Source organism: Gymnogyps californianus, chromosome 4 (assembly GCF_018139145.2).
Source record: "Gymnogyps californianus isolate 813 chromosome 4, ASM1813914v2, whole genome shotgun sequence".
In the NCBI taxonomy this organism is placed as follows: Eukaryota; Metazoa; Chordata; class Aves; order Accipitriformes; family Cathartidae; genus Gymnogyps; species Gymnogyps californianus.
Genome location: NC_059474.1, coordinates 19,381,672 through 19,406,478, shown reverse-complemented (window position 1 = coordinate 19,406,478; position 24,807 = coordinate 19,381,672). Strand labels below are relative to the sequence as shown.

At 37.8% G+C, this 24,807-nt stretch overlaps 1 protein-coding gene across 1 annotated transcript in view; it reads left to right on the top strand.

The window, feature by feature from the left end:
- The first annotated feature begins 534 nt into the window (after positions 1–534).
- Positions 535–24,807, top strand: part of KCNIP4 (potassium voltage-gated channel interacting protein 4) — a 402,031-nt gene continuing 377,758 nt past the window's right edge. Inside the window, exons 1-2 of the mRNA XM_050896300.1 lie at positions 535–895; positions 21,158–21,295. The gene's annotated coding sequence lies outside the window, so the exon portion shown is untranslated. The remainder of the gene's footprint in view (positions 896–21,157; positions 21,296–24,807) is intronic.

The window sequence follows — 24,807 nt, the reverse complement described above, 5'->3', positions numbered from 1 at the left end:
AATGCAGTTTATAAAATACCTAGAACAGGGCAAGTATGATGTAGCCTCATACAGGTGCAGGTACTGAAGAAAATGATCCATTTTAGGGGCTACAGGGAGCACACTGCAAGGTGGGGCTGCAGCCTCACCACGCAGGGGGTGTTGTAGGATTGGGTACAAACATCACTGGCAATGTATCAGGCAGGAACATTAACAGCAAAAGCACCTTCACACAAATGCAAAATGTTTATTGTAACCAACACGTAAGAGATGATTTTTAAAACTGGATAGAAAAGTTCTGCAGGTAGGTCTCTTTTTGCAGTAAGAGTTAGGTAGTACATCACATCCGCCCACAAATCAAGCAGTGCTTTACAGCTGCATCCAGGGAGGATGACAGGGCACAGGTATGCCCAATGCGCCTGCTGGGGGGCAAGCCTTTCAATGGAAGTGACTTCACCTGAACTTTGCTTAGCTGCTTGTGGATAGTGGGACTCATGATTAGGTTTTGTGGCTGAATGATCTGAGGGGAAAGTTGTGACTTGAAGGTTTATTCTGATGAAAAGTGCAGTGATGTGGATATTATTTAAAAGCAATGTATTTCGACTGCCCTAGGAATCTAAAGGAGAGTTTGAGGCAAATAATAAAAATTGGCAGTCTCACCTTTGAAGGCTTTAATAGGCTTGTGGAAGCAGCCTTATAAATAGTGCTGTGGAAAGAGGATTTAAAGATAGAACTGTCATGATTCTTTAGAAGCATCTGCTACAACAAGACTATGGAGTATACAAGAGGTGTGTGACTCAGCCAGAAGCAAAGTGAAAGGCTGTTTTGAGTGAATGATCTGGGAAGAGATTTTTTCAAGGTATCTTGTGAGTGTTTTAATGGAGAAGAACAGAGTCAAAGGATGCAACTGAAGGAGGTAAGTCTTTGCTACAGCAATGTATACAGTTAAAAGGATTAATTGTTCATCTTTTTAGTGCACAGAGAGCACGTTTAAATTTTATGTAAAACTGTACTGTCCAGTTGCAGTTTACACTTAACAGGCTAGAAGCTGATCTGTGTTGAGCTATCACCACCTAGTGGTAAAATAGAAATGGTAAAAATAACAAAAACATGGCGATTCTTTTAAGTATTTTTTGTTAGCTGCTGTGCTTTTGTAGGGTGTTGTGGAATACGTAGGAGCAATAGGACTGATGAACTTTGTCAGAAATGAAAATTGATAAATGTGGTAGTAATCCATTATTAGCTTCATCTTTTAATGGCTCTTCTTTCTGTATTGTATGATAACTTGTTAAGGAGTAGTTACTTATTTAATAATTTCTTCCTTAAAAATATTGCTTGTAGATGTAATTAGCTAGGGCACTTGCCTGTGTGTTGATTGATTGTAAGTGGAGCTTTGATGTTTAAAAGAAGGTGAAGTTTCTTCTATTATGTAATGAAAAGTTTCAAATGTAGTTTCTAACTACATTTTATACCTACTCTGTACTGACTTGTTTGAATGTATAGATATTCTGCTTGATATATATATTTCATATACTATGTTTTTAATAAAAACACTTTCACTTTTTAAATAAAAATCACTTTCAGTAGAACGGACAGTAAGCAATATACTAATTCATCAGTGGAGGTAGGCTGGTGGTGGAGTCCTGGAATTTTGATACCTGCTTGAATGTGTGTGTTTTGCCTGCATCCATTTCTATGCCTTCTTGAGCAATCAGTGTAGATTCTTCCCTCCACCCCAATCCAGCTGGGATGGAGACTGTGGCTCACACCTCCATTAAGCCAACTATTGGGGCTTGGCTTTTCTCAGTCCTCTAATGTGAAGAGTTATCCTCATTAATGCTATCTAAAACTCATTTTCATTATTCCCTGCTTGAGATAACTGTAGGGAAATAGAAGGAAGATCTGTCTGAAAGAACTGAGCTTGCCTAGCCTAGAGAAGCTGAGCTGTGGGGGAGAGATAATATGTGACGCTGCCTCTGAATGCCTTGTAAGGGTAACATGGAAAAAGCTATTGAGCTGAAGAGCAAAGTTACCCAGGAATAATCTAGCTGTCAATAAATCCAGGTTTCTGACCATTAAAGAGACAAGTGTCTGAAGTGAGCATCTAGCTAGTGACAGGGCAAGAAGGATGATTACTTCAGAGGTGAAGTTTGGTATGTTCATGGAAGAAACAGAACATGATTTTCTGTAGTAGTTGATAGGTGCTAGAGTCAGTGATCCTGGGAACTCTTCTCTGAACACTTGCCCTGAAACATGCACACGATGTGGTTGTTTTTTGGAAATTTTTGAACATATGTTCATCCATTATTTTCTGTACTTTTTCTACACAGAGAAGTGTATATCACTGATAGCTTTCATGTCTTTGTTTCAATCTCTGTCTACATAGTTTAGGGTAAACTAACATGCTTCAAAGCCATGTTGATGTGTCATTGAGCCACAAGCCACTATATCTACATAGCTTTATACTGTGCCATATTGAGATATCTGAGCTATTGGGTAAGTCTCACAAGGTACTGCACTAAGCCAAGCCAACATGTCTAAAAAATAAGCAAGATAAAAACCCTTCCATTTCACAACCCAGAAGTGGCCTTCTCCAGCACTGTCTTAGTAAACAGATCAAACTAAAAGTGTAGCATTGATTAACAATTTTTCTATGCTTATGTCCACCCTGTTTGTCTTCACTGTCCCTCATACGGTGTGCATGGTGTCTTCTTGGAAGGGCTTCTGCTTCTTTGTGGTGCCTGCCAAAACATGAACAACTTATCTTCCCTTTCTGTATGCTGTGACTGTTTCTGAAAAAAGAGTTATGCTTTCTTTTACTATCTTAATTACTTGGATTGCTGCTATGAGCCAGAAAGGAATGTGATCTCTGATCTCTTTTCATAAGTTCTTTTAGAAAAATAGTAGTGGTGCTAGAAGTCATTACTTGCTTTAAACTTGCTTGTGTTTTTAGAATATAACTGCTTTACAGAAAGTCATATCTGTTGTCTTTGCTTCAGTTTTGTTGGGATTTGTTATGTAAATATGAAATTGCCTAATAAGAAACGTGAGGAAGAACAGATGTTTTGTCCAAGTGCACAGGCTGAGCGCACAAAAATTATGTGCTGTACCTCAGATTAAATGGCAACTTTATTTCTTGAAGCAGAAATAGTTACCATTTTTTGACAAATGTGAACATAAAATAAAACTATATTCCACTCATAGAAGTTGTTTTCTTTGACCACACGTGGTTCTGTGTGTCAGAAAGGTGTTTTGCTGCCTTGTTAGACTGAACGCTTTTTGACTATGTTTTCAGGGAAGGTTTCCACTGGTAACTCTCCTCTCTGACTCTCTGCTCTGAATTTTAGACTTATCACTAGTGTGAATAAATCTGTGGCTGCTTGATCGGACACCTCTTGAAGTTTCCAATGTAAAACACCTGAGATTCCTTTTCTAAATAAAAATCTTGTTTGTTTTAATGAGGAAGACAAATACCAAAACATTTTTTTTAACTTTAAAATTACCAGTATTCTTCAGGTGATGGTTTCATCAAATCTAGTAGTGTTTTGGAAAAGTAAAAAAAGAGGATAAGATAAAAGCTGTACTATGTTTAAAATTATTTCTGCTGAACATCTAATGAGATTTTTCAACCAAAATCAAGTTGTATGTTGCTAGCTTAGGCAAAATGATATAATGTGATCTAGCTTTAGCTCTACCCTTCTCACTTTCATTTTTTTCTAGTACTGATTACTAGTATCTTGTCTGAAGATATTGTAATGTTTTAAATGATAGATTGTTCTTTAATGTCTTAGTATATTGAATTAATTATGATACTCTCCATCTTTTAAGAGTTTTAGTGGCTGTCATGTTACAAAGTGGGAATTTGAAGAATTAGCAAAATGTTTTTCAGCGCTTTACTATGTACATGGGCTTATGTGTCTCACCCTGTTAGGTGCTTCTCATGATACCAGTTATGTATGTTACACTGCATTCCCCCTCTGACTGAACTAGACTATTGTGTTGATATACGAAGTCAGCAGGTAGCAGATGAAGGCAAGACAAGTTGGTGTCTGCTGGAGGCACCAGTAATGGCCTGGCATCATACAAAAGGCAGGAAAAAGGGGCTTATATTTTCTTACTTCTGGAAGAGTTTTGACTATCACTTGCATCCAGACAGTGGTAATGTTGCATTACAGTTTGGGCTTCTTGATACTACAGGTTCATCTTACTCTTAGTTTTCCTCCTTCAACATTGTCATGTGCTGACTACACACTTGAATTCCTTTGTTCTCCTTTGTTCGTCTTAAATGCATCCTTTTTCTTTTTTTCCATCTTTCTTTAACCAAAGTAATAGAATAAATATATAACTAACAGCTGTATTCCATCATGTTTGCCACAACTTTATAGTCTCCTAATCCCCCACCCCCCCACCCCGTGATGCCTCTCAAGGCGTTGGGGAAGATACTGTTGTGTGTTTGTAAATCTGCCTCAGTAAATTCCAACAGAGAGCAAAGTGGGGTAGCTTTACTGATATCTCCTGGGCTCAGTTTGCTTGATGGCACTGATGACAGTGAAAAGGTACCTGATGGAATGATAGAAGGATCTGTGAAGTAGAAAGGCCTCTCTCCATCACATTGGATTGAATTAATTTGTCCTTCACAAATGGCAAACTGTAAGAATTTAAGCAGACCATATATGATAATTACTAATACAACTGTGAATGGTACTGGCAGTACCCCAAGTTCTTGATCAAAGTTGCACCCACTTGCATGCTATCAAACAGATAACAGTCAGGGAGGTCTGGCCGCTGAACATTATGGGTCCTAAGGGGGAGAAAGCTTAACAGGTCTGTTTCTACCAGACTGCAAGTATTCAGTGAAAGGACTATGGTTTAAAGGATGAGAATGAATGACTAAAACAGCATCCCATGACCTAAATGGTAATTCTCAGAAATATTTTTTTAATTAATAGATTTGTTCACAGGAACATACTTTCTCAAAACATTTGTGACCAAGTATATGTTCTTTGCTCTGGAAACAGAGCACAAATTTAGGCCAGCGTACAATAAATGAAAGCCCTTTAGGTGGCACCCCGTAGCACTGTGTACCATCTGGTAAACTCTACTTCTATTTGAAGTTGCTATAATTTCATCTGATGTCTTGAGTGAAAATTTGTGTGGCCTACTGCTCTCATTTTTTTTGACACTCTTAGTGATTATATGAGTTTTAACAACAAATGTTGGCTACGTGGTACCCAAGGCTGTGTGAGGCGAGATCCAAGCTGCAGGAATCCTTGAGACAGCTAGAACAAATCTAGACTTTGCCTAGAAAGCGTCATATTCTCTCCAATGCTTTTTATTTCTAGTGTTACTAAGCTGTTATAAGGGAGAGGAAAACCCAGTCTACTCTATTGGCTTGCTTTCTAGAGAGAGAGAAGGTGTATTTGTTTTTTAAATTGAATCAAAATTGTGAGTGCAATGCAGTTAAAACTTTTTTTTTTTTTTTTTAAAATAGCCTTCTCTAGCATGAAAGTACTTCAGGCTTATCGACAGAACAGGGTTTGCTGGTATCAAGTTGAGCTGCTTTGTGTTGTTATCTGTTGAGCCCAAACCCAGTCTGATTTTTATCCAGACAATGCCTTATTATTGAAAGATGTTTGGTGCTTTGAGACCCTATCCATGAGAAATTATTCCTGAAGTTTTATTTGACTTTACTACCGATTCCCCCCTCTCCACCCACCCCCAGCTTGGGACAAGGTTTTCTGAGGCCAGCAGGGTCTGAGAGTGGTACTTGTGTGACTCGTAGAAGGGTAGAATATCCCTTGAAAAGGTTAAGCATTAAAAGTAAGGAAGAAGCCTCTTCATAGTTTTTTAGGACAAAGAAAGTGAGTGGTATTCTCCCAGCTCAAAATGTTCTGCACTGGTGACCATGAACAAGGCTTATCTTGGAGCTCTTGATGCTTTCAACACTCTGGAGTTTTGCTCCTCAAGGAGCTAATTATTTTAATACATCTCTGTTTGTCAGGTGTCACATTTTCCTGAAAAGAAAGCTGAAATTTCTTACAGCTTAGACAGTGCTCTTAATGGAGAGATTGTTGGGATCTCTTGGGCCAGTGAATGTTTAGAGTGACACCTTTCTCTGAAAGACAAAGTGTTGTTGGGAAAATGTCTGAACCAGGAATGTACACAGTCATCCCTTTTTAGGCTCTGTTGACTAGATTCCATCTAGTCCACCAAGTTCCATCAAGTAAATAACTTGAACACTTGGGACCTAATAGCGTGTGCCCTTATAGGTACATAGTTCTGATATATAACCCTCACATATTTAAAACAAACAGAACTCCAGTAAACACCACAAAATATGGTAGTCTGCAGGAACAGACTACGTATATGTGTGTGCAGAAGTATTTAATACATTTCATTGATTAAAAGCCTACTGTTCATTTTCTGATAAGCAAAATGCAATAGTATAATAGGGCTTTTAGCAATGTATGGTAATAATGTACCTGTCTGCTGAGGATATGGAGAATAATTTGTACTAAACTGTAAGACTCCAGCGTAATCTGTCAACCTGCATGGAATGTTTGACAGATTTGCACTTTTCACCTTGGATAGCAATGGAAAAATCTAATATTAGTCAAAGGTTAAATACAGTAGCATAAGCTTTCAATTAAAAATAATGTTTAATTTGTAGTAAGGCATGCCTCTTTCTGTTAGATTTTTGGTGTTGTTTGATTAAGGGAGGATGGTAGTTGATAGTTATTGTTCCAGAAAGTTTCAGTATAGAATGGAAAACTGAGGTTATTCTCTGCTGTTTCAGGATGATGGATCTCAATCCTTTTAGGAAACCCAAATGTAAACAAAACAGCAACAACAGCTGATCTAACCCAACAAACTTCTTTGCATCATTTTATTCTGTGATCAGTTAGAGATCTTAGGGTTTTTTTTATTATTATTTTGCCTAGATAAGAGCACTTAAGATGTCGCTGAAAGACTTCTATTAAAAGAATCGACATGGATTTCCTTGGCCATCCAAGGAAACTAGTGGTTGCGTTTCCTAGAGTATCTTAAAACTATATCTGACTAGAAGATAACTTTGGAATAGGATTTAATGTAGTAAAATTGCATCTAGATATTCACTTGAAAGAGTTTTACATCAATCATATACTAGTGTAACTGAAAATGTGCCTGAACTTTAAAGTGAAAAAATGTTTGAGGTTTCTTTCCCAGAAGAAAGCTGTGGATAAACCACACTGTTGGCTTTTGTGCTTGGAACTCAAGGAGGACTGTATCTCTACAGTTTTTAGTTGTCTGTAGTTCTTTAATATTAATTGTCAGTAAATTAAAATTGCTAACTTAGGGATGCAATTTACATACCACCTCATTTGCTCCTAGATAGCCGTATATTTCCTTAATCATTGCCACAGCAAGAAAAATGAAAATGTTCTGTATATCCAGTAGGATAGCTTTCCCAGGCAGCTTATGTTGCATTTACTTAAAGAAACAACAGCACAGCTTTGGTAAGTCTGAGGCAATTGCAGTAAATGAAAACTACTGCATAGTATTTCAGTTATCTTCATTTTGTTGCATTCCACTGGTCTCTGACCTATACATTCTTTTATTTTCTAAATTTACATGGAGACTTTAATGTTAGTCTTCATACAGCACCATGTAAATGCTGCATTTTTATATTATCTTTCATGCCTTTGTGAGTGGATTAAAAAGAAAAAAATAAAAAAAAATCAAAATCTTTATTCAGAACACAGATTAATCTTATGAGGATAACGATGACTTCATTTATGAAGCTATCTAATAATATTAACTCCTAAGCCGTGACGAAGGACTGCATGAGATTGCAGTAACTCCTTGAGCACCAAATCACACTGACTTATTTTTTATATTAATTATTTTTTCAGATTTTTTCCAATAAAGTTGACTTCAGTATCCAATACTGAATTTATTCTTATTTTTCCTGTTTTGTTTTTTTTTTGCTAAGCTTTCAGGTGTTGTTTTCATTGCTAGCCTCTTGTAATTCAGCAGCATGGATCAGAGTCAGATACAGGTCCTTTATATAAAGCTTTATTATTTTCATGGTATTTTCCACTGTCTTGCTGGAGGCAGTGAGGTACTAACCCAATAAGTCTGCCTTTTGCTTAAACCAGTATACACTAAACTATGCACAACAGCAGATCTTTCTGAATAATAGCTTCAAGACCGGAGACTATATGCCTCTTCAGCTGTTTGGCTTTAAGTTATTTTTATTCAACAGTTGTGGGATGGTTTGGCAGTTAGCTGTTATTCTGGTTTGTGAGGGTTTTTTGGTTTTGCTTGTTTCTCTACTGCAAAACTCCAAACACTGCCAAGGTTCCCCACCCTCTGGTAACTCTTCTGTTGTTCTCCTCCCATTCCAAAACAAAGGCTCATTTATAGTACCTTTTAAGGCAACAAAAATCAGTTGTTTGGCATAGAGCTGTTTTATGGTACAGCACAATCCAAACAGCAAGCAATGGCTTCCAAGGAGGCATCCAAATATGAACCTAGCATCCTGTGCTCCTGTGAGTACTTGGTGCTAAGTGATTGTTGTGTTTGGTTAAGCAGACATCATTTTCTCCAGAATGGGGAAACCCATCATTTGGAAGTGAGGAGGAAAAACTTCCTTCTGCATATTTTTATTATAATTTTCCCCGAGTGTGTACTCAAGTGAAGGATTCAGCCTCACACCTCTCTTTCTTACAGGCTGAGTATATTCACTGATTAGAGATTTAGAACATGCAGTGCAGACAAACAAAACCATCCTACTATTAATTTACTGCGTGTACACTTTGATAAACGATTCTGTAGCCTTGTCTTTTGCAGTCAATCCAAGTAGGGCTCAAAAAGCCTTGGAGGTAGGGTACAGCCTATTTCAATGGAAGGAATCTGCCTTTTCCCCTCTCCTCAACTCATCCTGAAGTCTTTTATCCTCCCAGCTGTGTCCTACTCCAGAATCTCATTCACACGAACCAAAGCAAGTCCCCAAAATTTCCTCCTCTTTCTCCTTGGCTCCCCTCCTGTCATGCTGACTGACCTTGGGGCCATCACTTTCTCCAAAACTGGCTTCTTGTCCCGCTTCTGGGGAGAATTTTGAAAGGTCTGGGGTAAGTTGCATATTTCACACGCTGACAGGATGTGATTTGGCAGTTAGATGACCGAGATTAGATGGGGGCAAGGGAGGAATAGTTATATGGCAGGACTAGTCCCAGGCAATCATAACTTCTGTCCTCACTACTTGCTCAACCCGTGAGACCAGCAACATTGAGCCCCAACCCCTTTGATCTCTATCATTATCCTTCATTTCGCCTGAATGAGAATTGCTTTAAGGAGATCTTGAGCATTAATATGTCCTGTGAGCATTTGCAGATTGAGGTTTTACCCACTGCTACATTTACCTTCCAGCAGAGTCATAGTTTACTACAGAACTATTACTTTGGAAGGTTTTTTAAAATTATATACTCACGTAGTCAAAAGTCTGAGTAATGATACCTCTATAGATATAATGATTTGGGTAATCTTGTTAATATGCATGATGGGCTTCTTCAGTAGAAATCGACAAGTCAGATAGCAATAGTTTCAAAGGAGTCATTAATGCCTTAATGTGTTAATGATCCATGTATAATGGAGTCCCTCCATAGTCACTGACAGGTGTAATAATGGTCTTAGCACAGAAAAATGGATGTAGCTCCTCTTTCATTTCATCCTGAAGTCACACCTCTTCCTTATGTAAAACTGCACAGTAAGACTAAAAAATGATGTGAAACCTGAAGTCATAGGTAACATGTAACAAACGCACAAGAAGTTCATAGGTGTGTTGGAGCAAAACAAAAGCTTTCAAAAGACTACAGCCTAATACTAACTGATATGTGGAAAGCTTGTGGAGTTGAGCTACATTAATTTTATTCTTATTTTTGTTGTAGGGTTTGTAATGAGACAGTGCACACAAATAAAAGCAGGGTAATTGTTACCTTATTTTTCTAAGAAAAATGGGAAAAAATGTTAAATAGAGAAAATTGAATTGATAGCATCAAGCTTCTTATCTTGCATGTAAAATATTAAAATGTATAAAATACTAAAAAATTAGTGTGTTCTTAATCAGTATTTCTAAAGGAAGTACCAGTGGGTTTCCTTTTTTGTACACAGGATATCAGAGATTATTATATCGGAGACCAATAATCCATCCACTCTGAGATCAGTATTGATCTCTCTTGTGCTCAGCCCCAAGCTAATATTTAACTGTGAAAAGTGGAATTCTTTGAATGGGAGAGAATGAATGACTCTCCCAACCAGCCTGGTAACTTTATGGCTAGAGCTTTTTCTTGCATGGAAGAAATGTGGAATGAAATTATTTGTCAAAAGGAGGCAGAGAAGTGATGCTTTAAGTCTACTTTCCATGTAGCCATTGGCATGCTTACCTGTTATAGCAGAGCTCCTTGATGTTCCCACAAATCTTTAATTCTTTCAATGCATGCCTATATCAAAATGAAATATCACTAAAAGATGTAGGACAAGCTAGTAAAATGAATAGTAACAAATTTTCGGAGTCACATGGTTGCTTTTTAATTTCAAGCATGAAGTTGCGTAACTGCTCAGTATGGTGCATAACTTCTTGCTTAAACTGACTCCAGTACCAGAAGGATGAGAGAAAGTAAAAATGGTCTTTGACAACATTTCAGAAATTAGACTAATCTGATGTATAGAACAAAAAAAATGGAAGTGATTAGACTAGTAGAAATGTGTTGCAAAGGGAAAGAATAAATGTTACTTTTATAGGGAGAAATTGCACACTAGGGCATCAATTAGGGTAGAATTTAGTGTAGGCTTTTGGGTAAAATTGATATAATTGGTTAAAGTACGATAAGGATTTGAAAAACTTCTAGATAAGTTTTCTCACCAAATACTTTTAATGGGATAACAGGGAAGGTGCTCTTCTAGATTAGTGAAAGACTAAATATAAGAACCAAAGGGATAAGAATTAATGGAAAGGGATTTATGCTTTTTCCATATTAATAAATTATCTGGGAGAGAAGGTGAATGGTAAAATGACAGATTCATGGAAGTTCCCCAAGTTAATCAGCATATTTAAATCTAAAACTCAGCAGAGGTACTGGCAGAAGATTACAAATCTTAATGACTAGCCAGTTCAAAAAAAAAAAGAAAAGAAAATAAATATTAATAAATGTAGATTATGCAAATGGAGAATCTATGTATTCAGAATTAGACACTCTTAGTTCTGGAAGCATGCATGCCCTTGGGAACCTTGATGGAAAGGAAGCATGTAACAAAATATCACTATTGCTCGTCATAAATTCCATGTCCACTCATTTCAGAAAGGACGTGGTAAGTCAGAAGGGTAAGAGAAAGGGCACATTGATTTTTCTTTTCCTCCTCCTCTTTTCCTCCTCTTTTCTTTTTTGAATGGGACTGCTTCCATGTGAGGAGAAATTAAAAAGTTTAGAACACTGCTTGGAAAACAAATGTCAAGATAATGGACAATGGCATATAAACGGAGCAAGGAAAGCAATAGGGAAGACTGTCCAGTCTTCCTCATGATAGACAAGTCAGGGAATACCTAATGAAAGTATTAAGTGCCAGACATAAATAGTTTTCCACACAATGCATAATTAAATAGGGGAGTTCACTTCAGCTAACCACTTTATTTACAGCTTCAAAAGCCATTAGCCAAGTTCAAGTAAGAAAACTGCATTAAGTGCTATTGAAAACAGTGTTTTGATAAAGCCTCTGTTTACCCTTAAGCCACAGATAACTGATGATGGAAGGCTACACAAGGAAAAGTAAAGCTGTTTATTTGCCTTGATGTCTCTTTTGAAATCTTTGGTCAAGTACGTAATTTCTACCATTCTTAGTATTTTCATCATAGATGTGCTTGCTCTCTTTCTCTCTTGCATGTGAACTTTTGTTTGCACTGTCTCTGTTTACTTTTTGATTCATCCAGGTTCAGGAAAGGGATCCCAGTTGAAGGTCTCAAGCCATACACTTGAAGAACTAGCAGTTTCTTGGTCCCCTCCATGTTGCGTATCTAGGTATGTTTGGAGATCTGCTCTCGGCTGGAGGTCACAGCCCCAAAATATCATTATAGTATCTAGCCTTCCATGGATTTAGCTGCAGAGTTAAGTGCTATGATCTTACCAGCATCTCCACAGATAGATGTCCATATTCATCAAGTCCTCAAAAGCCTGTCACGTAGAGTAGCTGGCAACTATGGGGCCTCAGATTGTGTATTTTACATTTCTGCTGCCATTGTCCTAAATTAGCACTTTCCGCTGTATTGGCGGTGATACGCAGGGACTACCATATACCCTGTAAACTCTTGACACTCCCTGCCCTGAGGATACTTCTCGGCTTTGAGTTTGGCTTCCTCCAGCTTCATCTGCCCGAAATCGCCAGAGGGAAAAACTAGATCAAATGACTGACTTTTAGCTACTGTATGACAGTTTTAATTTTGATCATTTTGTGAAGCAATATAATAAATATGGGTGCGACTATAGCTTGCTGGAAAGGAGATGAGCTCGAATATTTGGCTTTAAACGCCTTTTAATGCAGCCAAGCCACTCGCCGGCGGCCGGCAGGTGGCAGCGCCCGCGGGCCCCTCAGCCTGGGGAGCGCAGCCCCGAGCGGCAGCCGCACCTCCCAGCCTCTTCCCCTCCTAGCTTTCTCTCTTTTGTACGACTTTTCTTTATTTTTCCGTGGAAAAAAAAAAAAAAAACCAACATTGTTTGCAAATATTGACTTCTTTTTATCATAAGACTTCAGTGGTTTAAGATATAAGATCTGCAGAAGGCCCTTACGTTTTCAAATGATAATCAGAAGATGACACATCGTGGGTTTTTTGGTTGGTTGGTTGGTTTGGTTGGTTGTTGTTTTTTTTTTTAAGCGATGCCTGACTTTTCAGGCTCTAGTGCTACCAAAAAATGGAATATGAAATGCAATATGAAAAATGAAGTTTTTATTGCCACTCTCAAAATAACTAGGCCAGCCTTTAACTGTTATTCGTAATGACATTTTATTGCATGAACCTTGAAAATCATTTTAATTCCTTGATTATAAAGACTGTTAAGAGAACATGTGTTTTGTTATAGATGCATATATACTAGCTACCTTTTCACTGACCTTGAGCAAACCCTTAGCTGACACATGATTTCAGTTCCCTTGAAATCAATTAGAAAAGTTAGATCACTCCCCATCCCCAACTTTAGCCTGTCCATAAAATGAGCAATGAATACTAGCTCATTTGTGCATAGTACTAAATGAGCCCAGTGCATCTCGCTGATTCCCCCCCGCCCCTGGCCCCGAGTTCTTAAAATTTTTATGGGAATATATGAAGGAAAGAGACATTAGCTATCTGAACGTTTTAAAAAAAAAAAAAAAAAACAAACCTACTATAAAGTGTGAACGCAGGGCTAGTAGTTTCTCATAGTATAGTCCTTTGCTTGTTATGTTTTGCTGTGACTGCAGGATGATGCACCTAACTGCATGCTATTTCCAGAGAGGAGGACGAATACTGACATACCATGATGCCTAGGTGATTTAATTATGGACAGCCTGTTCTGCAGCAATGCTAGGAGAAAATAAATGATTCTCATGTTACTTATCTAACAGAAAGAGGCAGCCATCCTAAATGCATACATAGTTAATTCAAAAGTGTTTAGCAGGTACATAACAGGAAAACCTCAAGGCTCCTATGATATAGGCTCATCTAAATATATAATGTAAATCCATATAAGTATATAATGTGAAATTATTCCAATTCTAGCAAAACAGACTAGTAGACATAATCTTCACTAATGTCATTTTAAAAGTGTAATTAACACTAAAAATATGCATTTGCAAACTTTAGGACTTTAGTCTTTGGAAACATTAGATCTGATGACATCCAGCTTAATTTTGCCTGCTCAGAATTGTAGAATTTTTGGAGTCCCATTAGGTGGCCCTAGGAGAGCCAGGTTTAAAGCCAGCTTTCATGGTTTCCATGCCTAGCTGCACATAAAGAAATAGTTTTTTGATAACTCAGAAGAGGGCTTTGACAAACTTTATTTTTTGCCATTACTTGACTGCTTCATTTTCAAGTTTGAAGGTTATGCTTAATTTTTGCATGCGGCTGCCTAAACTTGCATGTGATCATCTAACTTCATATTGTACAAATATTGGTAGACTTGGGCAGGCTGTAACTGGATTACTACTTTCAAAAAAGCTAGTAGAGCTCTGTTTTAACAGTTTTTAAATAGTGGCCTTGCTTTGTTTAGCCTTTAGTCAAGGTTCTAGAGGTTTTTGCAAAAAGTTTCCTGCTTATTCAGGTTGCACAGATTTCACACGTCATAGTGGAACATTTTCTCTGTTTACTTCTTTTGGGATTTTGATTACTTTTATTTAGTGTTTGCTCAAGATGTTGTTAAAAGCTGTTGGTTTGGTTTGGATGATAATTATTTTATTCAAGCAGCTTTTGGAAAACTGGATTCTTCAAGAACAGGTACCAGAAAAAGGAATTTTTAAAGAACAGTCAGGTATTCATGCAGTAACTGTATTGAGCCTAAGAAATGGTATGTTTTGAGTAACTGGACATTAAAGTGCCATGCTTATTTAAAGAATGCACAGGAGCAGCTGGTAGAGATTGAGACACCTTTGCTAGTTTCCGAAGGTTGTCATTTAAGTGCAACTTAGAAAGTTAGCTTGTCTTTTTGGTGACTGTATGACCAATGCATCATCCTGTGGAGGCCATAAGATCCTCCTTCCTAGCCCTGCCAGAGTACTTGCATCCAGCTTTGAAGGCAGGAACTCTCATCTTAATTTTTTTTTTTTTCCCCATCTGTATTTCTGAAGTGCAGTCAGGTTAACCTCCAGTTCTTCCCTGGCAGTAGCAAGCAGAACCAGAGAGATTCTGACAGTGGCTACTTGTGTTGTCCTAGCAGCTGCTAGCTTTCCTTCCTTCCTTCCAGTAAGGATATAATTGAAGGCTGTCCTCCGTTTCATAGTCGTCTTCATGGGTATATACACTAGGGATAAAATTCTTTGTGCTTTTTACAACAAAGCATATGAAAGTTTGCTATCTTTGCCTGTCACAATTCAGTGTAGGATAGGTCAATCACCTGCTTCCTATTAGGATGGAGAAACTGAGGCAGGAACCAAATCTATGGAAATAATATTCATTGTTCATGAAGTGCTTTGCTATGTTTAAAAGGTACAGAAAAGTAGAAAAGTTCACCTCCACTTTAATTGCTTATCTAACTTTAACATAATTGGAGTATGGGAAATGGCATTAAATGTACTGAATGCATTCATGCCAAAACAGCTCTGTGAAAAACCTTGCAGTTTTATGAATCAGAAAAATGTAACTAAATGCTACTTGAAGGTGACATGATAAAATTAGTCTACTCGGGTTGCTCATTTTATGTTAAATTGAATGATGCTGGGAAAGGTATTCCAAAATAAAATTGGTATAAATCCCTCTCTCTACCCCTTCCTTGAGAAATGCAGCACAGGACAGAAGCCGTCAGATTTTATTGATTTCTGTGAGCTTTCGTATGGTTTAGTATTCAGACCACTCAGAACTCTCATTATCTGTTAAATGTTCTCTAACTGCTACCTATCATAATACTGAAAATAGGAGGCAAGTGCTTGAAGGAGAACGGGATGGGCAGGAAAAAAAAGAGCTGCTCAGCATCACCTAAACTTGCTTTCAGCTCCTTTTGGCCTTTGTGTAGAATTTTAATTTAGATATTTATAAACTAGAAGCTTGCTTGGTAGACTGAGCTTAGTCTCAACTTCTGCTAGCTGACTTGAATTAGGTAAAACAAAAGAAGATCCTATCAACATAAGACTATAGTTTTAAAATGAACCACTGAATTCTGGTAAATCTAGGATTGTCTATATTTTTTTATTTTATTGTTTTAAATTGCTAAAACTTCTCTAAATTAAAAACAAACTATGAATTCTTAAGGATTAAAGTATACAGAGGCATATAGAAGCTTATTTTATTCTTTCTTTTAAGGTCTGATTCATAACATTTTAGTACATGGTATTGGCAATTCTGGAATTTAGCCAGTAAGCAGATATTCAAAACAGAACTGTTATCTAGGGAGATTGCTCTGCTCACCCTCTCCTGTTCCATCTTAAACTTCGTTATCAAATCTTTCCTTTTTATCTCTCTTGCTTTCCCTCCACCATTTTAGAAAGGATGATAGAAGCAGAAAGACAGGCAGACAGGTGCAGAGGACAGAATTCCACCTGGGAACAAAAGAACTGAGAGGAAGAGTTAGACTAGAGCTTTGTGTATTTGCAAGTCTTTGCAAAAAAAGTTTTTGATCATTTATACCTTACATTATTTAATCAAAATACCAGACTCTTATATTGGCTAATAGGCTGACACATATTCAAGTTAAATGCAGGCTGTGTTTCCATACTCTGTATTTCTTATCTGGACTCTGTGCTAGCAGAGCTAGCTGTTTACAGAGCTGTGCTACAATGAATACACTGGGAACTATTTTGCAATATACCACCCTCCATTCCTCCCTGCTTATGCATTCAGGGACTAACTTTAGTTTTTTAGATGTCACATTGAGCACATTTGCACTGCAACTGGGTATAAAGGATGCATTTTAAGTTCTTGCACTAGCAAATTACCCTAGTATAGGTCATGCAGTGCAGTTTCATGTGTCATAGTGGCATCATGACTTCGTTGCTGTGCATAGTGCCTCAATGTCAAACGCTAGAGTTCAGAAAAAGTACAATTATTATTCAGGTGCCAGAATAACACTGTCCTTCCCGGTCTGCTAGCTTCTGCAGCATAAACAACAGCTGTTGCTCAATGCTGTGGATAACTGCCTGGGGTACAAACAGTTGTTTTTGTACCCAGGTTTATGTGGTCAGGGCAGCGGGGATGCCTCGAGTACCACTCGATACTCCTCGAGTACCACTGGTGAAAGCTTTCGGCAGTCTGGTTGCTGCAGTGGGGCGTAAGAGAAGTGCTGGCACAGCGACATCTGCATCTTTTCTCCAGAGACTGTGTGCATCGCTGGAGCGGCTCCCCAAGCAAATAACCTGCCCGGGCTGTGGGACCTCTTAGATGCCTCTGAACAGAGCTTTCCCCAAAGGGAAAAGAGCCCAAGCACAGAGCTGAATTTCAGAAGCATTTCTGGTTGTATCATACGCTATCCTCTAAGAAAAAGTGGTATTGCCCATTGAATGTTTTCAGCTAAATAAATATCATGCAATTAAGTGGTGTTTTGTTTGCTGTTTGAAATACATTGCCAGCTTTTGCTGACCAGATCCAGAAGTTGAGCTCTTCTAAAGGCCTTGGCTGCTCTCCCAGAGCTCATTCAGAAATGCAAATACAGTTTAGTGAATTTTTAAGTGGCTGTGGTGGAAGACTGGCACAGTATGCTTGAAATAGCTTCATTCACGCCAGCAAAAAGGATCCTCTGAAACTGTGCCCTAATAAATATAAAAAATTGTCATTATGTTGTTCTATACCAGTATTTTAATGCTTTATATCAGCCAACATTAAATGTTTCCTTAAAATACTCATTCACATATCAAAAAGGTATTTTTGAAACTTACCTACCATCTTTGTTGAAACCTCTCCTCTATATTTCCAAGGAAAAACATAATGTCTCAAAATATAGTCCAGGGTGATAAATTACGCTTCACTTATTTTGGAAATAATTAATACTTTAATTTACTAATACTTTGCCGAAGGCTTATAATAATAAATTGCAGAAATAATCATAAACATGACTGTCATCTGAGATTCAGTTCCATTGTCTCAACAAACTGTGTGTATTTCTCAGAGAGTATCTTATTTAGTTTTGGTTTTGAAGTCATTTAAGCATTTCCTTGCAGCTTCAAGTAAAAGTCTAAAAATCTGGCAAAAACCCAATCTAGTTTAATAATCCAACCATGAAATAACAAAAAAGGCTCATTACTGCTATCTAATAATAAAGGGGTTCTAATGTTAATTTCTGAAATGCTGATTGTAGAGTTTCAAGTTCAACTAAAACTTACAAAAAATAAAAATACAGCTTGTCCGTGTTCAGAGTATCACTGAAATGCTTTTATGTTTCAGTGACATCTGCAAGTTTCTTACCTGGGTGTTGTCCCCCACCAAAAATTGTTGCGTTATGTTAGCAATAGGGAAATGTAATTGTATCCATGTGATACATATATATCTTGTAAGATACACCAATATGGAGGCGAGTTACAGCAGTTTCTCTAGCTTTGTCCTGTAAGGGACATTGTATACAGTGTTATAAATATGTTTAATGTTCATCTGTTGTTCGTGAATTTAAGTGTCTGTTCCTAATGGCATAGCTTGTAAATCTACAGTACCACGATTCCTAAATCTGTGCGAAACAACATTAAATTCATTTATGGTGGCGCAGTTACATAACCTGTTGTATGGCTCCATGCACAGAAGAAGGGTTGTCCTTTCTTTAAACTCTGCAGAAGCCTTTTTACTGCATCTCTGACCAGTCTGATGTAGCAGAGAGAAACTCAGTTCATTTGGATTTGGACGCTGCAGCTCACTTGGATTCTTGCACATTCCCAAACATATAGTAGCAAAGTACAAGTCTCTTCAGTATATGAAGTGTCCTTTTCTGCATACGACTTGTAATGAGCCAACCTTTTTAGGGTGCTGTAGTATCCTTGGGGTTAAGTTGCCCAGGAAATCATGTCTGGAAGCAGATCTCCTATACAAGCTATAGTAGTTGCAGTACAGGTTGCAATGGTGGAGGCATACAGAAGGGTTGTGCATAACTGGGGTGCGCATGTGGAGGGGGTGAGCAAATGGATAAAATCTGCAGCTTCTTTGAGAGGTGAGGAAACCACATATCTGCTCTGGCGAAATTATTCAGGAAAGTCCTTGGGTTTCATCTTCTCTGAGCTGACTCCTGGGGAGTGATAGTGCCCTACCCTCATGCTGGGTGGCTGTCAGTGAAATATAATAGGCTGTTGACTAAAGGAAGTGGTAAAAGCCAGGTTATTTGCAAGGCTTAAAATTAGACTTGACAAAACCCTTGGCAAGGTACTAAGAAATTATGTTGCATTTGCAGGGAGATGAAATTATGCCAGCTTTTGCTTCCCAGTTTTTCCTCCCTCTGCAGAAGCATCCTGCAAACCCAGATTTACAGGTGTCCAAAGCAGCCATGTGGCAAGAGTGAATCCTCTCATATTGTAGCTGTTACATACTGAGCTGTGAGTCCTGTGAAGGAATTCACACTAACTGTGCAATGCATCTGCTTTGCTCATCTGTGGAGAGTGCCAGTGGAAGCCAGAATCTCGCACCCTGGCAGCTCCAGGTGGCTGGAGGATGGTGGGTTCAGTGGGAACTGTGGCGAATCCTGGCATCCCACAAGTCCTGGGAGGTGCTGAGCTGCTCATGGGAAACCTGCAAACTGCTTGGAAACGCAGCCCTGGAAAGGCACAGAAGTTTGCAGGGTGAGCTTCTAGAGAGCTAGTGAAACAAGCAGGTAGTTATGCAGATTTCCATCTAAAGGAGTATATTTTTCCACAAGATGTCTGAGTTTGAATGAACTGGCTTTTTCTGATTGGAAAAAAGTTTCACAGTTTAAAAAAAAAAAAGTAAAAAAAAAAAGTATTTTTACTAATCTACTAGAACTATACTTTAATTGAAACCTTTGGGACCTCAACAAGCATGGAAGATAAGCTTAAGATGCATGCAAAAAAGTTTCAGTTTAATGAATAACCTAGATAATCAGAAGGATTCCACCTTGAATTCTATCTAAAGTCTCCCATAGAAATTATTTTTTTTTATTAGAGGATAAAGAAAATCTATTTTATGAGCATCAGTTGGAATATTAAACCTATTCAGAAGTATTCAGTGTTGCCAAAGAAGTAATCCACCAAATTCTGGACAGGCGAGTGAGATGGGTTTCCAGAATCTGTTTTGCAAGTCTCTAGGTCTGTAGACCTAGCGTCCTGGTTTCAGCTGGGACAGAGTTAACTCTCTTCTTAGTAGCTGGTACAGTGCTGGGTTTTGGATTTAGTGTGAGAATGATGTTGATAACACTCTGATGTTTTAGTTGTTGCTAAGTAGTGCTTATCTTAAGCCAAGGACTTTTCAGCTTCCCATGCTCTGCCAGCAAGCAGGTGTGCAAGAAGCTGGGAGGGAGCATAGCCAGGACAGCTGACTTGAACTAGCCAAAGGGGTATTCCATACCATGGAACGTCATGCCCAGTGTATAAACAGGGGGGAGTTGGCTGGGAGGGGCGGATCGCGTGCTCGGGAACTAACTGAGCATCGGTCAGTGGCTGGTGAGCAATTGCATTGTGCATCACTGTTTGTTTTTTTTTTTTCTTCCTCCCTTCCTTTTTTTGTTATATTCCTTTTCATTCCTATTATTATATTTCATTATTACTATTGTTAGTATTATATTTTACTTTAGTTATTGAACTGTTCTTAGCTCAACTCACGAGTTTTACTTTTTTTTTCCTTTCCTCCTCCCCACCCCACTGGGAGGGGGAAGGGGGAAGCGGCTGCGTGGTGCTGAGTTGCTGACTGGGGTTAAACCACGACACCTAGACAGACTGGGGAGGATTTGGGGTTTGTTTACTTTTTTGCTTGTTGCTCTTTTTCATTTAAAAGGGATATTATGGATAGGATAATGGCTAGTTAAATGGAATTTGTGATATCTGCCACCATTGATTACCTGGTGGCTTTTTAGCTTTCCTGTTTGCTTTCTGAAATGTCCTTGTCTATTTGCATACGAATTGGGCGTAGAATAGTTCTATACACAGGTAACTTCAGAGGTTTTCGTAATCAGTGACAACTTTCTCTAAAGTTCTGCAGGAAATAATCCCATCAGTTACCTTAACAAAATATATTTTTGCTTTTTTTGTATATTGTATCTTTTGGGGTTTTTTTTGGTTGGAAGATTGCCAGTTTTGATTAACCCTATGTTATTACAATAACATTAGATGAAACCAACACAACTTCACTGCATAAGCAGTGAAGATTCACTACTTTTAAAGTAAAAATTAGATCTCATGCACTGTCTGAAGTAAGGCTGATGCTTTAAAATGCAACTTGGTTTTTCTGTTTTGTTGCCCTTCCTATTACTTTAATAGCTAAAACCATCAACTCAGTTCCAAGAATATATTTAGCTGACTGATTTAATCTAATTTTCTCATTGAGCATGCACTGGAATAAAAAAAGCAAATCAATAGCACTCTTGGATATCTTCAAGATCGTTTCGGTTCCCGCTCCCCTGTGTCAGCCTCCTTCTGCTTTTATAAGAGAATGAGCAAAGACGGCGAACGTGGGTATGTAAAGGTCAGTATTCCATGCCTTTTAAATATATGAGGAAATTGTTGTTCTTAGGATGTTATTATCTCTGTGATCTGGTTTGCTTGTGCAATATACTGCTAATGCATCCTTGGTTTAACGGGAAAATGCATCCCACTATTACAGAACTGATGTCTTGGCAGACTGTTTTCTCAGGTGCATCTAAGACTTGTGCTGCTGTCTATATTGGTTTGTTGTCCTGTTGGATTGTAGTGTCAGGTGCTCATAAGGACTTCATGGTCCTCATTTTCTTGTCTTTTGATATATAGCTTAGTTGTTCTCAGATCAGTTGGTAGGTTTTGTCTACTTCTCTGCCAGCTCCGTGAGAAGCTGTTGTTTAAAGTTGACAGGCCACATGCATTTGTCTGTCTTCTGTTCCCAATTTGATTATTTTGTTTATTATTGTACTATGCTCTATGGATTTATCCATGAATCTCTAATCTGGATCTCAGCATCTAGAAAATTCTACAAGTTTCTTCAGATTTTTCAAAAGTGCATTTCTAGAGTGTGAAAGCATCACTCTCTTCTAACATTGCTTTCTTTGGGATGTTTCTAAAACAAACACGGTCCCCATTTTCCATATGCAGGCACAGACATGCTCTTGTCTCATTCTCTCCAGAGGCACCATCCTGACGATAGCTGCTTCTTGACCATCACTTTGCATGATCTTCCCCAGAGCAGTTTGTGCGCTGGTGTCATGTGAGACTGAAGTGATACTATTAAACTATTAAAGTGATGACAAAAGCTGTGTTTTCTAATAGAAGTTGAGGTTTGCAGAACGCTGACACTGTCACCACTGGTCGTACCCTAGACCAACAGACTTCTTACCTACTCAGACAGCTGCCATAGATTCTGTGGTCTGGAAGATGCTTATGATGCTTATGCTTATGATACTATCACATGCAGGACAGGAGATTTGATGCTGATATATGCTGAATTTATCTGGAACCACAGTAAAATCCATAAGGGATGCTTATGTGTAATCATCTGTGAGATTTGGGTTTAATTTAAAGCACGTTCTAACTTAAAAGGGGAAAAGCAGAAGGAAGGAACAATGAGTTTAAAGTATTGAGCAGAATGAATTGACATGTAAACCAATGTTATGCTGTCTTTAGAAAACAGGAATAAATGTCTAGCGATGTAGTCTATTTAGAAAAGGAAAAAAAAAAGTTCATGTTCTTCTGCCATCTTTATCCCTAGAATACTATACAGTAAGTGTAACTACTAAAGATATAAGGTATTTGCTACCACAACAAATTCTGTATGCATTATGTTGTCAAAAGCAGAGATTGCTGTGAGCATAGACGTACCGATTTACAAAAAAGTGATGTTCAGTGATCTTTGTTTCCAATTTAAAATTGGAAAAATAGTTATTAAGTTTATAGTTTGTTATAATGAAAGGATAAATTCTTGTCACATTTTGAAATGGAGAAGGATCTTATTTTCTTCTGAAAAGACTTGTTTCCATATTATAAAGGAAGTGGTTTAAATAGGTTTTGAGTATCCATTGCCCTTCTTTGTGTTACTGATGTATAAGATTGTAATTACCCATAAACTTTAAAACTAGTGGTCCTTCTGGAAGGACCTAAGACATGTTACAGGATGACTAATACTTACAACATATGTGTGAAACAAGATTAAATTTATACCTATGTTACAGACAGATAAATTTTAGTAGGATATATGCTTTGGCTCACATAGTAAGGAAGTGGCCATGGGGATGCTAAGCTTTTTCTCCATCAACATGTTTGCTGTGTCCACCCTGGGTAAAGTGGCATAGCTACCTTGTCAGTTCACTGACAAAACATGAAAAACTAGCACTGGTGAGACTTGTTTGGCCATCATTTTGCAAATGTCATAGTAACACACAACTCTTCAGTCCCTCATCTCCTGTGTTTTCTCTGGCTGAACCAATTCACCCTTTCAACCCAAACATGCAGACAGCTCCTGTCAAACCGAAACCTCTGTGTCCTTCAGCATAGCAAACACATTGCAAGCACTGTGCTGTAGATATCCATGCAATTCTTCACACACATATATATATGCATTTTTTTGATAAAATTGAAAATAACTTTTGAACAAGAAGTCTCTCCCAAGTTTTCTCCTAATCTTGGCAGAAACCTTTATCTTTAAGTATGAATATGACTAAAATATGCGAACATATTTAGCATTGCATATTTTAGTATTAAATGCCTATTTCTCAAAGCAGCCATTTCTTTGTCTAATATTTTGCCAATTCCTTTTTGGCATTACAATATTTCCCCTTACAAAATCTATTTATTTCTAAATTAGAATGCTAGCAGTGACATGTAAGCAAATACAGATTCTTTATAACTCACTAAATTTACTTTTCAGAATTTACTATTAAGTATAGTTCTTCTTAAGACTCGTTATCACTTTGCTACAGTTTCTCCTGACTCCTGAGGACCACTGATAATTTCTTATTTGTGTTCTAATACTGAGAAATGCCAGAAAAAAATCCATGAATAAACATCCTACTTGTGAGTCAAGATTAGGCTTTGTTAAAATTATTTGGATTTTACTTAATGCTTTTTCTTCCACATTTGCTCCTGAAAAGAAATTGCATACCCAGGGTATCTTGAGTTTACATAATTGAGTTGAACTTTTATGCTTCAACGTTTTTTATTTTCAATGCTTTTATAATATAAGCTTTTGCAAAAGAAAAACTGTACTTTATACTTATTTTACTGTGAAAGTGGTTTCAAGTCTTCTTGAAAACTAAACTGGACTTTCTGTAGATATTCAGCTTATTTTCACCAATAAACTGTCAGAGTAAATTATGTCCTCCTTGCGAATATGGTCAGTTCATCAGATTTAGGACTTGGTTTTTTTCTGTTCACTTAAGAATATGCTTGAATGTGAACATATGAAGACCCTCAATGGAAATAAAAGTTACAGGAAACTGATCTCTTAATTATTGTTCGCATTAATAACAAAATAGAAATTAGTAGGAAAAAAAGAGATGACATGCTGTGCAGCACTTAGCTTTCCATGTGCTGCTTAGGCAATTAGCTGATGTTGTTCCCTGTTATCACTTCATCAGCGTTCAAAAGCCAACACATAATTTATGCTGGAAAGGACGTTTGGTAGTCATCTCCTCTAACTGCCTGCTGTGAAAGCTTTTGCTAGCCCTTCTCTGCTCCCTTCCTGGTGAGGGATTGTTGCTGAGCTCAACCTGCCCAGGGGTGATCCCTGTGGTGGCATAAAATTGTTGAGGGGATTTTGTACAGTCATAGCTTCTCTTTTGAAAAGAGTTGGTAGCAAAGAGGACAGGGATAGAGGAAAAAGGAAGTCCTCTGATGCCCTCGATTTATTGTCATCTTTTAGTCCTGAGCTTTTGGTCCTATAGAGGCATCTGCCTATAGAATATGTTGCACACTTGTAGATTTTTTTTTTTTTAATCTGTCAGCAAGAAATTAGGTGAAGGATGGGATCTTGAGAACTCAGAGATGAATTTAAACCACTTCTGTGCATGTGCA